The sequence below is a fragment of the Equus przewalskii genome, chromosome 17, assembly GCF_037783145.1.
Source record: "Equus przewalskii isolate Varuska chromosome 17, EquPr2, whole genome shotgun sequence".
NCBI lineage: Eukaryota > Metazoa > Chordata > Mammalia > Perissodactyla > Equidae > Equus > Equus przewalskii.
This window is the reverse complement of record NC_091847.1, coordinates 6,935,186-6,951,247: the sequence shown is the minus strand read 5'-3', so window position 1 is coordinate 6,951,247 and position 16,062 is coordinate 6,935,186.

Genomic DNA, 16,062 nt, shown 5'->3' with positions numbered 1-16,062 from the left:
AATTAGTATTTAAAAAATACTATTCATAAAAGTACCAAAACTTGAAGTACATGGAGATAAATCTTTTGAAATAGATATAAAATCCGTATGCTGAAAACTACAAAACACTGATAGAAGATCAAAGGTTTAAAGAAATTAAAAGATTTTGTTCTCAAAGATGAGAAGACTCCATATTATTAAGACGTCAGTTCTTCTAAACTTGATCTATAGATTCAATACTATCTTAATCATAACAATTTCTGTCAAAGATGAGGGGCGACAGTAACCATTGCTCATTGCTGGTGAATATGGAAAATGGTACAGCCACATTGGAAAAAACTTTGGCGGTTTCTTACAAAGCCAAACATAGTTTTACCATATGAACTAGCAATCATGCTACTAGGTATATACCCAAATAATTTGAAAATAAACATCCACATAAAAACTTGCATGCAAATTTTTATAACAGCATTATTCATTACAGCCCAAAACTGGAAGCAATTAAGATGGCATTCAATAGTTGAATAGATAACCAAACTGGGATATCTATACAAGGGAGTGTGATTCAGTGATAAAAAGGAATACACCATTAAGTCATGCAGATATATGGATGAATTTTAAATGCATATTGATAAGCATCAATGTGAAAGTCTACATAATGTATGATTCTATTTATATTGCATTCTATAAATGCCAAAATTCCTAACAGATTACACAGGTCAGCGTTGGACACACACTTAGCAATGGAGGTTTAAATAGGAGAAGCACAGAGAAATTTTTAAGATGCTGAAATTATTCTTTATGATATTGTCATGGTATATATTTGACACTAGGCATTTTTCCAAACTTATAGGATTTTACAAGGCAAAGAGTGAAACTTAATGTACACAAGTTATGCACTATAATTTAGAAGTCTGAGAAATTCAAGGGTGGAATAAAGACTGTGACAAATGGATGTAACAGTATTATATTACAAATGTATGAAGCAATCTCACTAGAAGGGTGAGGGGTAAAAATGGCATGTAAGATCTTAGGAAATGAGTGTAATATTAAATAATATTAAAGATAAATGTAACCTTACATAAGCACTGCTCTAGTTGATAAAGTTATTTCCTACAGAGGTATGGGTTAAGAATTCTAAAACCACTATACGTTTATACTGGAAATGAGAAATTATGTAATGGATGGCAGATGGTGTGAAACTGTTTTCATGCTGTTGGGGTGGAAAATTACTTTTAAGCAAAGGGAAATGGCTAGAATTATCCGTATGATAATGGATTAGAGTTGGTGACATTAATATAAACATGTTTTGTTTAATATCAAAACAAATTGATATATACAAAGAAATATTTATGTATAGATACATGTGTATACACATGTTTTTTATTATATATACTTTTATGTTGTCACCTTGTCAGTTGAGAGCCTAGAAGAAATGATACCTTAATAGCAGTGAGCATACCTAGTGCCCAGATCTTCGTTTCTAATACCATTCCTAAAAAGAAAGAATCAATTCACTGTGGAGAAATTGTTAACTATAGGGCTGGAACAGGTAATAGACAAGATGAACCTGGAGCATCTTGTAATACCAGAGAGTAAGAAATTGTTCAAATAAACACAGTTATGGAAGTACGCTAAAGGGATACAGGAGCCAATTGAAAGAGCTCTCAATGTCCAAAGCTATATAAATTCAAGCAATGAAAAAATAAGGTAGTCTTGGATTATCATTCACAGTGTAAAATAAATATTCTTGAGTTCATACTGATATAGATAAATAATTGAATAAATAAATGAATGAAGGGAAATAACAAATCTCCCATACAGAAGAATTCCGCATAATTTATGTAGATACTCTATCCTCCAGAAGGTGAAGCATAACTCCCAACCTCATAAATGTGGGCAGCACATAGTGACTTCCTTCTAAAGAGTACAGTATCGAAATGATGGATAGGAATAACTTTAGATAAATCTGGCAAACACTACCTTAGCAAGGTGATCAACGTTAATATTGACTGTTTTGAGTCGTGGTGATGCCCTGTTGATGTGATGTGATGAAAATGGCAATTTTTGTCTTCAGTTTTCATGCCCCGAATCTAAAATTCTAATGCGATCTTAAAAAAAAAAACCTGACATTTTAATAGAGGACTGTCTTGCAAAATACCTGACCATTACTCCTTAAAACTATCAATGTCATCAAGAACAAAGGGTGTCTAAGAAACTGCTACAGCCAAGAGGAGTCTAAGAAGACATGATGAGTAAGTGATATAATGTAATATACTGATGAGATCCTGGAACAGGAAAAAGGACATTGATTAAAAACTAAGTAAATCTAAATGAAGTACAGACTTTAGTTAGTAATAATGAACTAAAGTTAGCTTACTAATTGTGGCAAATGTAACAGTGTAAGATAATAATTGGGGAAACTGGGTGTGAGTTGTATGGGAACTCTCTTCACATCTTTGAAAAAATATCTAAAACTATTATAAAACAACAACAAAGTTCATTTCAAAAAAGGTACTGGAAGTTTGAGTCATTTTATAAAAACAAATTAACCAATTGATGCAAAAACATAAAAGTGGGAAAGTAAGGAAAGAGAAGAAGGTAAATGGTTATATATGGAACATCCAGTATACCATGGTACTCTGCTAGACACCTTGCATATGCTATGTGATTGAATTACTTTATGTCTTTCAGCATATAAGGAGAAAACGTTATTTCAATTTTTAAATGAATAAATAAGAGAAGCTAAGTAACCAAATATTTTTTATTGCAATAACATTGGATTATATATATATATATATATATAGCTTTCAGATGTACATCAATATATTTCGAATTCTGTGTAGATTACATCACGTTCACAACCCAAAAACTAATTATAGTCCATTGCCACACATGTGAGCCTAATCACCCCTTTTGCCCTCCCCTCTCCACCCGTCCCCTATGATAACCACCAATCCAATCTCTGCTGCTATGTGTTTGTTTGTTGTTGTTTTTGTCTTCTGCTTCTGAGTGAGATCATATAGTATTTGACTTTCTCCCTCTGACTTATTTCACTTAGCGTAATACCCTCAAGGTCCATCCGTGTTGTCACAAATGGCCGGATTTCATAATTTCTTATGGTTGAGTTGTATTCCATTGTGTATATGTACCACATCTTCTTTATTCATTGGTCCCTTGATGGGCACCTAGGTTGCTTCCAAGTCTTGGCTATTGTGAATAATGCTGCAATGAACATAGGTGTGCATATATCTTTATGCATTTGTGTTTCCAAGTTCTTTGGATAATTGCTCAGCAGTGGAATAACTGGATCATGTGGTAGATCTATCCTTGATTTTCTGAGGATACTCCATACTGTTTTCCACAGTGGCTGCACAAGTTTGCACTACCACTAGCAGTGTGAGAGGGTTCCCTTCTTTCTACATCCTCTCCAACACTTGATGTTTCCTGTCTTGTTAATTATAGCCATTCTGACAGGAGTGAGCTGATATCTCCTTACAGTTTTGATTTGCATTTCTCTTACAGCTAATGATGTTGAGCACCTTGTCATATGCCTGTTGTCCATCCATATATCTTCTCTGGAGAAATCTGTGTTCAACTCTTTTGCCCATTTTTTAATTGGGTTGTTGTTTTATTTTTTGTTGAGATGTATGAGTTCTTTGTATATTTTGGATATTAACCCTTATCTGATATATGGTTTGCAAATATCTTCTCCCAATTGTATGTTGTCTGTTCAATTTTTTGATGGTTTCCTTTGCTGTGCAGAAGATTTTAGTTTAATGTAGTCCCATTTGTTCATTTTTTTCTTGTTTCTCTTGCATGGTCAGACACAGTACTTGAAAATATCCTGCTAAGATCCATGTCAAGGAGCATACTGCATATGTTTTCTTCTAGGGGTTTCATGATTTTGGATCTTACATTCAAGTATTTAATCCCTTTTGAGTTGATTTTTGTGCAGGGTGTAAGATAATTGTCTACTTTCATTCTTTTGCATGTGGCTGTCCAGTTTTTCCCAACATCATTTATTGAAGAGACTCTCCTTTGTCCATTGTATGCTCTTGGCTCCCTTGTCAAATATTAGCTGTCTATAAATGTGTAGGTTTACTTGTGGGCCCTCAATTCTGTTGCATTGGTCTGTGTGTCTCTTTTTGTAGAAGTACCATCCTTTTTTGGTTACTATGGCTTTGTAGCATATTTTGAAATCAGGGAGTGTGTTACCTCCAGCTTTGTTCTTTTTTTCTCAGGAATCCTTTGGCTACTCGGGTTCTTTTGTTGTTCCATATAAATTTTAGGATTCCTTGTTCTGTTTCTGTGAAAAACATTGTTAGAACTTTGATAGGGATTGCATTGAATCTATATGGATTGTTTTAGGAAGTAGGGATATTTTACCTATGTTACTTCTTCCAATATAAGAGCATGGAATATCTTTCCTTTTCTTTGTGTCTTCTTCAATTTCTTTCCACAATGTTTTATAGTTTTCGTTGTACAGATCTTTCACCTCTTTGGTTAAATTTATTCCTAGGTATTTTATACTTTTTGTTGCAGTTATAAATAGGATTGTATTTTTAATTTCTCTTTGTGATAGTTGGTTGTTAGTGTATAGAAATGCAACCGATTTTTGTATGTTGATTTTGCATACTGCAACTTGACTGCATTCATTTATTACTTCTAAAAGGTTTTTAGTGAATTCTTTAGAGTTTTCTATATATAAAATCATGTCATCTGCAAAGAGGGACAGTTTTACTTCTTCTTTTCCAATTTGGATCCCTTTTATTTCCTTTTCTTGCCTGATTGCTCTGGCTAGGACTTCCAATACTATGTTAAATAAGAGTGGTGACAGTGGGCATCCTAGTCTGGTTGCTTTTCTTAGAGGGTAGTTTTCAGTTTTTCTCATTGGGAATGATATTTTCTGTGGGTTTGTCATATATGGCCTTTATTATGTTGAGGTATTTTCCTTTTATAATTTTCTATTTAGAGTTTTTATCATAAATGGATGCTGTGTCTTGTCAACTGCTCTGTCTGCATCTACCAAGATGATCATGTGATTTTTATATTTTTATTCTTCATTTTGTTAATGTGGTGTATCACATTGATAGATTTGTCTATGTTGAACCATCCCTGCATCACTGGAGTAAAACCCACTTGATCATGATGTATGATCTTTGTAATGTATTGTTGTATTCAATTTGCTAGTATTTTGTTGAGAATTTTTGCATTGATGTTCATCAGTGATATTGGCCTGTAATTTTCTTTTTTTATATTGTCCTTGTCCGGTTTTGGTATCAGGATAATGTTGGCTTCATAGAATGAGTTAGGAAGCCTCCCCTCCTCTTCAATTTTTTGGAAGAGTTTGAGAAGGATAGGTATTAAGTCTTCCTTGAATGTTTGGTAGAAATCACCAGGGAAGCCATCTGGTCCTGGACTTTTATTTTTTGGGAAGTTTTTGATTGCTGTTTCGATCTTCTTATTGGTAATTGGTCTATTCCAATTCTTGGTCCAGTTTTGGAAGGTTGCATGTTTCTAAGAATTTATCCATTTCTTCTAGATTATCCAATTTGTTGGCATATAGCTTTTCATAGTATTCTCTTATCATCTTTTGTATTTCTGAGGTGTCTGTTGTAGTCTCTCCTCTTTCATTTATGATTTTATTTATTTGAGCCTTCTCTCTTTTTCTCTTGGTGAGTCTAGCTAAGGGTTTGTCAATTTTGTTTATCTTTTCAAAGAACTAGCTCTTGGTTTCATTAATTTTTTCTGTTGTTTTATTAGTCTCTATTTCAGTTATTTATGCTCTGATTTTTATTATTTCCTTCCTTCTGCTGATTTGGGGCTTTGTTTGTTGTTCTTTTTCTAGTTCCTTTAGATGTGCTGTTAGATTGTTTATTTGGGATTTTTGTTCTTTGTTGAGGTAGGCCTGGATTGCTATAAACTTCCCTCTTAGAACTGCTTTTGCTGTATCCCACAGATTTTTGCATGTATATTTTCATTTTCATTTGTCTCCATGAATATTTTATTTCTCCTTTGATTTCTTCATTAACCCAATTGTTGTTCAGTAGCATTTTGTTTAATGTCTACATTTTTGTTGCTTTTCTGATTTTCTTCCTGTAGTTGATTTCTAGTTTCATACCTTTGTGGTCAGAAAAGAGGCATGGTATTATTTTGATCTTCTTAAATTTATTGAGACTAATATTAAAATTGCAACAAAGACTAGCAAGAGTTTAAACAGAGGTCTGTTTGTTTACATTTTTTACTTAGTGTATATAACATATTAGTTTCCATTGTAATCAGTTTTTGGTGAACAATTCAGGGACATGAATTACAATCATGATGCTGTATAACCATTACCACTAATCCCAAACTTTTTCATCATTCCAAACACAAACTCTATCCATTGCCCCCTCCCACCAGCCCCAGGTAACCTCTAATCTACTATCTGTATGAATTTTGTCTATGCTATATGTTTTATATCAGTAAAGTCATACAATATTTATTCATCTGTGTATGCCTTATTTCATTTAGCATATTTTTAAGGTTTATCTACGTTGTAACATACATCAGAATTTCATTAATTTATATAGCTGAACAATATTCCATTGAATGTATATTTTGTTTGATTTTATCATTTTATGTACACTTGATTTGTAATTTCATATCAATTTAAGAATGAGCTTTTCCATTTCTGAAAAAATGGCTGCCAAAAATTTGATAAGGATTGTGCTGAATCTGTAGATTGCTACTTTAGGTAGTTTTGGTATCTTAACAATATTAAGCCTTCCTACCCATGAAGTATAGGGTACCTTTAAATTAATTTTAGGTCTTCCCTAATTTCTTTCAGCAGTGTTTTGCAGTTATCAGTGTACATGTATTTCCCCCTGCAGTTAAATTTATTCCTAGATATTTTATTCTATTGTATGATATTTTAAATGGAATTGCTCTTTAATTTCCTCTTCAGAGTATTCATTGTAAGAGCAAAAGAACACAACTGATTTTTTGTGTGTTTTGATTTTGTATCATTCCACTCCTCTAAATTTAATAGCTCTAGTAGCTTTTTTTGTGGATTCTTTAGGGTTTGTTGTAGTACATAGGATCATTCCATCTGTGAATAGATATAGTTTTACTTCTTTCTTTCCAACTTGGTTGCTTTTATTTTGTCTGTTTTCTAAGTGCCCTGGCTAGAACTTCCAGTACAATTTTGAATAGAAATGGTGAAAGCAGGCATCCTGGTCTTGGTCCTGATCTTAGAGAATATTGCAGTCTTTTACCAATGAGTACAATATTAGTCGTGGGGTTTTCATTAGTGCCTCTTATCATATTGTGGAAGTTCACTTCCATTCCTAGTTTTCTGAGTGTTTTTATCATAAAAAGGTATTTTATTTCATCAAATGCCTTTGCTGCATCAACTAATTTAATCATGTAGAGTTTTGTTTTTCCATTAATTCTATTAATGTGGTGTATTACTTTGATTGATTCTCTTTTCTTGAATTTGCTTCCTGGAATAAATTTCATCTGGTCATGATATACAATCTCCTCAATATGTTGTTGGATTCAGTTTGCTAGTTGTTTTTTTAGGATTTGCACATTTATATTTGTTAGGAATATTGGTCTGTTATATTCTTCTTTGCAATGTCTTTTTCTGGCTTCTGAATAATGCTGGGATTATAAAGTGAGTTAGGAAGTGTTGCTTCCTCTTCTATTTTGGTGAGAGTTTGAGAAGGTTGGTGTGAACTCTTCTTTAAATGTGTTTTAAAGTATAGTGTATTAGTAGAAAATTTGATGTATAGTAAGGCCAAGATCCAGAGGAGGAGATGTTCACCATTGAAAAGGTAACTTGTTACTAATAGTTTTCAAGAGAAGGCATGCCACGCCACAGATAGGGCACATGGTGAAGCATAAGCGTCTGTCTGGAGGCAAAGGGAGAGGCAGGAACCACAGGCAAGAGAATTTATTGTGGTTTCCTCAGGAAATAAAGGGAGAGATAGGACAAGCAGATTTAGGATTGGCTAGTTGGAGTCATTTCTGTGGGCTCTGGGGCACAGGGACTGTCCTTAGGTATTTTGTACCTGGCCCTGGGGTGATTAGGGCAGGTGGATAGTGGCCCAGGGAGTGAAAGCCTGATAAAGATGATGGTGAGGAGGTGGGTTCTGGATCTGTTGATTTGTCTTTGAAAATTACCCTTGCTAGAGAGTTGTTTGTTATCTTTAGAAATCTGCTAGCCAGTTGCTTGTTTTCTTATTGTTGAGTTTTGAGTTCTTTGTATATTTTTTATAACAACATATTATGAAATACACCTTTTGCAAATATTGCCTCACAACCTGTGCCTTGTCTTTTCATTCCAGCAGTATCTTTCATAGAGCAGAGTTTTTAAAATTATAATGAAGTCTAGCTTATCAATTACTTCTTTCACGGATTATCCCTTTGGTATTGTATCTTAAAAGTCATTGTCATACCCAAGGTCATCTAGATTTTCTTTTATACTATCTTCCAGGAATTTTCTGGCTTTGTGTTTCATATCTAGGTCTATGATCCATTTTGAGTCGATTTTTGTGACGAATGTAAGGTCTGTGTCTATACGACTTTTTTCTTTGATGTTAATGTCCAGTTGTTCTAGCACCATGTATTGAAAAGACTATCTTTGCTCCATTGTATTGCCTTTGCTCCTTTTCCAAAGATCAGTTGACTATATTTATTTGGGCGTATTTTTGGACTCTTCATTCTGTTTAATTTGTCTATTTGTCTGGCCTTTCTCCAATACCCTACTGTCTTGATTACTATGCATTTCTAGTAAGTCTTGATGTCAGATAGTGTCAATACTTTGACTTTGATCTCCTTCAGCACTGTGTTGGCTACTATATGTCTTGTGCCTTTCCACATGCACTGTAGAATCAGTCTATTAATATCTACAAAATAACTTGCTGAGATTTTAATTGGGATTATATTGAATCTATACATCTAGTTGGGAAGAACTGACATCTTGACAATATTTAATCTTCCTATTCATGAACATGAAATCTCTCTCCATTTATTTAGTTCTTTTAGATTTATTTCATCATAGTTTTGTAGTTTTCCTCTTATAGATCTTGAACATATATGGTTAGCTTTAGACCTAAATATTTCACTTTTGGAGGTGCTGATGTAAATGACATTGTGTTTCTAATTTAAAATTCCACTTGTTCATTGCTGGTATATAGAAAAGCAATTGGCTTTTACATATTAATCTTGTATTTTGAAACAGTGTTGTAATTGCTTATTAATTCTAAGAGCATTTTTTGTCAATTATTTTGAATTTTCTACATAGGTGGTCATGTCCTCTATGAACACAGACAGGTTTACTTTTTGCTTTCCCATCTGTATACATTTCTTCCCTTCCCTTTCTTATCCTTGTCTTGTTTTGTCTTATCTTCTTGGATTATCTATGACTTCCAGTACAATATCACAAAGGAGTGGTGAGAGGGAACATGCTTGCCTTGTTCCTGATTTTAATGGGATAGCTTCTAGTTTCTCATCACCAGGTGTGATATTACCTGTAGGTGTGTTTGGAGATGTTCTTTATAAAATTGAGGAAGTTCCCCTCTACTCCTAGCTTATTGAGATTTTTTTATCGTGAGTAGCTGTTGGACTTGTCAAATGCTTTTTCTGCATCTATTGATATGATTTTTCTTCTTTAATCTGTTGATGTGTTGGGTTATATTAATGATTTTCAAATATTTAACTGCCCTTGCATACCTGGGGTAAATCCCACTTGGCTCTGTTGTATAATTCTTTTCATACATAGTTGGATTCAAGTTGTTGACATTTTGTGTAGGATTTTTCATCCATGTTTAAGAAAGGTATTGGTTTGTAGTTTTACTTTCTTGTAATGTCTTTGTCTAGTTTTGGTGTTAGGTTGATGCTGGTTTAAAAGAATGAGTTAAGAAGTATTGGTATTCCCTCTGCTTCTATCTTCCTTGAGAGGTTGTGGAGAATTAGTGTAATTTCTATCATGATTATGTGATAGAGTTCATCAGTAAACCCATGTGGATCTGACATTTTCTGTTTGGAAGGTTACTAATTATGGATTCAATTACTTTAGTAGATATAGGCCTATTTATATGATCTATTTTCTCTTGTGTGAATTCTGGGAAATTGCGTCTTTCAACGAATTGGTTCATTTCATCAGAGTTAACAAATTTGTGGACATAGAGTTGTTCATGATATATATTTTTTGTATGTGAGGAAGCTTGGCTCAGAGCTAAAATCTGTTGCCAATCTTCCTATTTTTACTTGAGGAAGATAGTTCCTGAGCTAACATCTGTACCAGTCTGCCACTATTTTATGTGAGATGCTGTCACAGTGTGGCTTGATGAGTGGTGCTAGATCACACTTAGAATCGGAAACTGTGAACCCTGGACTGCTGAAGCAGAGTGCACAAACTTTACTGCTACACAACCTGGCTGGCCAACATAATTTTCTTTTTATCATCATTATAATGTCCATGGACTCTGTAGTGATGCCTCCTCTTTCATTTCTGATATTGGTGATGTGTCTTCTTTCTTTTTTTCTTAGCCTGGTTAGAGGCTTATCAATTTTATTGATCTTTTCAAATAACATTTTTTTATTGATCTTCCATATTGATTTTCTGTTTTCAATTTCATTGATTTCTGCTCTAATTTAATTATTTCTTTTCTTTGTTTACTCTGGATTTGATTTGCTTTTTTTCTAGTTCCCTAAGTTAGAATTTTAGATTATTTATTTTAGATCTTTCTTTTTTCTAATATATGCATCAATGCTATAGATTTCCCTCTAAGCCCTGATTTTACTGCAATAACACTGGAGTAACACTGATGTTACTGCAATAACAAATTTTGATAAGTTATTTTCATTTTCATTTAGTTCAAAATCATTGATAAATTTTTCTTCAGAGTTGTTTTCTTTCACTCATGTTTTATTTAGAAGTATGATGGCTAATCTGAGTATTTTGAGATTTTTTCCAGCTATCCTTCTGTTACTGATTTCAAAATAGCTACTTTTCCCCTCCCCCTGCCTGAAGCATAGAAGATTTTTCTCAGATCTTCACTGTAAGAACCTGATAGAGTTCCTGGAGGTTAAACTCACAGAAGTGTGAAGCCTCCCTATTATTGGGTCACCCTGGAGCTTTTACCCTCAGACTTGTTCACATTAAGCCTCCAACAATTTCCCAGTTACAGTTCAAGGTTTCATTTCTCCTATTGGTTCCCATAGGGTTTCTGCTCCAGTATGTTCTGATTCTCTGTGTTATCTTATCTCTCTCTATTTTTTGTGACAGTCGTTTGTCCTTTGAACTCACTTTTCTGACAGGTCTAAGAAATATTGTTGAGTTTTTAGTTGGTTCAGCTTTTTACTTGTTAGATTGGAGTGGCAATTTCCATGCTTCTTACATGTCAGACTAGAAACTAGCCATCTCTGACTTTTGCATAGAGAAGTAATCCATTTACATTTAAAGTAATTACTGACAAAGAAGGACTTACTCCTCTGGTTAGATTTTTTAAAACATATTTTTTCTATATATTTTATAGTAGTTTTGTGTCTCTTATTTTCTCCATTACTGCCTTCTTTTGTGTTTATTTGATTTCCTTTTTGGAGGGAAGACTTTTGTTTTCCTTCTCATTTAGTTAATGGATATCTTATATATATATATTTGAGGAAGATTAGCCCTGAGCTAACATCTGTTGCCAATCCTCCTCCTTTTGCTGAGGAAGATTGGCCCTGCGCTAACACCTGTCCTCATCTTCCTCTATTTTATATGTGGGATGCCTACTACAGCATGGCTTGATAAATGGTGTGTAGGCTGTACCCAGGATCTGAACTGGTGAACCCAAGCCACCAAAGTGGAGTACATGAATTTAACCACTGTGCCACTGGGCTGACTAGATATTTTCTTATGGTTACCATGGAGTTACATTTAATATTTTAAATTTATAACAAAGTAGTTCAAACTTAATTTCAGCTGCATACAAAATCTCTGCTCCTATGCATCTCTGTCCTCCTCCACAAATATTGTTGTCACAAATTAAATATTGTGTACCCAATAACATATTTATGATTATTTTTATTCATTTGTCTTTTAAATCCTGTAGGACCTAAAAAGTGCATTTTTTTACAACTCATAAATATAATACTGATCTTTATACTTGCCCATGTATTTACTTTTATTAGAGATATTTATTTCTTCATGTAGCTTTGAGTTACTGTTTAGCGTCATTTCATTTCAACCTGAAGGGCTCCTTTTTGAATTTTATGTAGGGCAGGTGTAGTGGTAACTCATTCCCTTATCTTTTGTTCCTCTGTGAATGTCTTAATTTCTCACTCATTTTTGAAGGATGGTTTTTGCATCTCATAGAGTTCCTGCCTGCTTTTTTTCTTTTTCTGCCAGTGCTTTATATATTTCATCCACAAACTTCTATCCTTCAAGGTTTTTCATGAGAAATCAGCTGTTAGTCTTATTGAGGATCCCTTGTACTTCATTAATTGCTTCTCTTTGGCTGCCTTCAGGTTCGTTTCTTTCTCTTTGCCATTCAACATTTGTATAATGTGTCTTAGGTTGGATCTAGCGGAGGTAATCCTACTGGGGGTTTGTTTAGTTTCTTAAATGTATATGTTCATGTGTTTGATCAAATTTTGAAAGTTTTTGGCAACTATTTCTTCACATATTCATTCTGCTAGTTTCTCTCTTCTCCCTCTGGAACTCCCATAATGTATGAGTTGATCTGCTTGAAGATGTCTCACAAGTCCCTCAGGCTCTGCTTACTATTCATTCTTTTTCTGTGTTGCTCCTCAAACTCAATAATTTCACCTGTCTTCTAGTTTGCAGGTCCTTTTTTTTTCTGCCTGCTCAAATCTGTTTTTCAACCACTCTAATAAGTTTTTCATTTCAATTATTGTACTTTTCAGGTTAGAATTTCTTCTTAGCTCCCTTATGAAATTTGTATCTTTTTATTTATATACTTATTTTGTTCATACATCATTTTTCTTATTCTCTTTGCTTCATTGCCCATGCATTTAAATTAGGAGTTTGTGACTAGTCACTTACATACCTTATTATTTTCCTTTTATCCCACTTCTCCGGTTAAATAAGGTTGCTTTGGCTCATATATAATCTCTAAAAACTAGTTCATAGTATGGAGAAAGTGAAAAGTGGATGTTTGGGATTTTTGGAATATCCAAGAATTAAGTAAACTTTTTTAGTGAAGTAGAGTTAAAAAAAAAAAAACTGAAGAAAAATGGCAAAGTTTGCTGGCTGCTAACCTATTTGTAGGGGTTAAATCTGAAAATCTCTCTTCTTCCACTTCCATACATGTACACTAATCTAGAGTCCAATGGTTAAGGTTCCAAGATGGGCACAGGTTGGTGGGAACCCAGATAGAATCAGACAGTCTACCTGGGTAAAGGAGATATATCTGAGAGTCTGGGAAAACTAACACAGCTAAAATTTGCAAGACAGGTTACCAGAAGGAAAGAAACTGCACACAGAGAGAATTCTGGAGATCTTCAAGATTTCTCCTCTTCAGCAGAGTCTTGATAAGAGCATTCATGCAAAACAAAACAAAGCATCCCAAGGCTTGGAAAAGAGCCACCTAAGATAAACAGAGGAAACAGTACATGGTACTCACACCATCCTATGAATTGTTTTTGTCTGTTTTCAGGAGGAAAAATGTCAAACTTCATTCATCATGGGACATTGGGTATAATACTGAATACCACTCAGTACATTCTTTTTTTTTTTAAAACTTATGAATTTTTTATTTCTGGAATTTTCCATTTAATATTATTGGTTTGTGATTGACCATAGGTAAATAAAAACACAGAAAGCAAAACCACAGGTAAAGGGGGACAACTGTATGAAATAGCATTATAACACTCTCTGTGGGGGAGACAAATCATCATGGATAGTATGACCCCGTTACTGAATATAGTATGTGTATAGATCTTTGCAGAGGAAAATAACTTTAAAATACACACACATCTATGGTTCTCTGGGAAGTAGAATTATAAAGAACTTTCACCATTATAATTAGAAAATTAATACAAAGAAAATGTGTCCCTTAGTTTGAAAACCAAACAGTATAGTATAAAATTAAACATAGAAGGAACTCCTCATTCCATCCCTCTAATCTCACTTCAGAAGACAACGGCACACACACAAACGCACATGCCAAACAAACACAGATATAAAGGACATATTTACAAAAATGGGATTATTCTGTATGCATTGCTCTGCAACTTGCTTTTTTCACTTTACAAAATATCATGTACAGTAGTGTCACTGGGATAGCATAGCTTAGCAGTGAATAGCTTCCACTCTGCCATCAGATGCCTGAATTCAAAGCCCAGTTCTACCACTTACTAACTATGGAAACTGGTAAGTTAGTTAACTTTGCTAAATTCTATTTTTTTACCCATAAAATAGGAATAATAACAGTGCCCATCTCAGGATTTAGAGAAAACAAAATTATAAAAGAATATGCAAAGCACTTAACAGTGTGTGGCATGGATTGAGTGCTAATAAATGTTAGCTAACATTAGCCATCTTATTTCTTTAGAGACTGAATGATGCTGAATCATGAGAATGCACTATAAAGTGTTTGAATAATTCACCTATTTGTGGATAACTGGGTTGTTTCCTCTGTGGGTTGTTATGATTGTTGGTTGTTTTGTTTCGTATTATAAGCAATGCTATAATAAAACTGTGTATACAAATCTTTGTTCTACACACATATGACTATTTTTGAAAGATAGATTTCTATAAGTGGAATTATTGGATAAAGAGATGTAGATTTTCAATTCTGATAGCAACTGCTCAAGAGCCAGTATTCTTTACCCCCTTACTACCAGTAAATGTAAAGTCTTTTTCCTTTGAATACTATCAAAAAATTTCATTGACAATCTGAGTGGAAATTGTATTTCAATATAATTTATGTTTTCTGATTACCAGTTAGGTTGAACACCTTCTCATAAGTTTCTTTTGGTAACTATGTGGCAAATATTTTCTTTGAGTCAATAGTTTATATTTTAACTTTGCTTATGGTCTCTTTGGGTGTTATTTTTACATTTTTGATTCTTTGTTTGAGGGAGATTAAACCTGAACTAGTATCTGCTGCCAATCTTCCTTTTTTTGCTGAGGAAGATTTGTCGTGAGCTAATATCTGTGCCCATCTTGCTCTAGCTTATATGTGAGATGCCTGCCACAGCATGGCTTGCTAAGCGGTGCTAGACCCATGCCCTGGATCTGAACCAGTGAACCCTGGGCGGCCAAAATGGAGTACATGAACTTAATGACCATGACACTGGGCCAGCCTCTACTTTGACGTTTATTTTTAATTTTTTTGGGTGTACATCATATTTTGAATTCTGCATGTTCACCACTCGAACACTAATTATAGTGCATCCCCTCACATGTGACCCTGATCACCCCTTTTGCCCTCTCCCCTCCTCCCTTCCCCAATGGTAACCACCAGTCCAATCTCCAATGCTATGCATTTTTTTTCATTTTCATCTTCTACTTATGAGTGAGATCATATAGTATTTGACTTTCTCCCTCTGACTTATTTCACTCAGCATAATACCCTCAAGGTCCATCTATGTTGTCACAAATGGCCGGATTTCGTCATTTCTTATGGCTGAGTAGTAGCCCATCGTGTATAAATACCACATCTTCTTTATCCATTCGTCCCTTGATGGGCACCTAGGTTGCTTCCAAGTCTTGGCTATTGTGTATAAGGCCACAATGAACATAGGGGTGAAAGTATTTTTATGCCTTTGTGTTTTCAAGTTCCTTGGATAAATACCCAGCAGTGGAATAGCTGGATCATACGGTATAGCTATCCTTAATTTTCTGAGGATACTCCAAACTGCTTTCCAAAGTGGCTGCACCAGTTTGCACTGCCACCAGCAGTGAACAAGGTTTCCCTTCTCTCCACACCCTCTCCAACATTTGTTGTTTCCTGTCTTGTTAATTATAGCCATTGTGACCAGAGTGAGGTGATACCTCATTGTAGTTTTAATTTGCATTTCCCTGATAGCTAAGGATGTTGAGCATCTTTTCATAGGCCTGTTGGCCATCTGTATATCTTC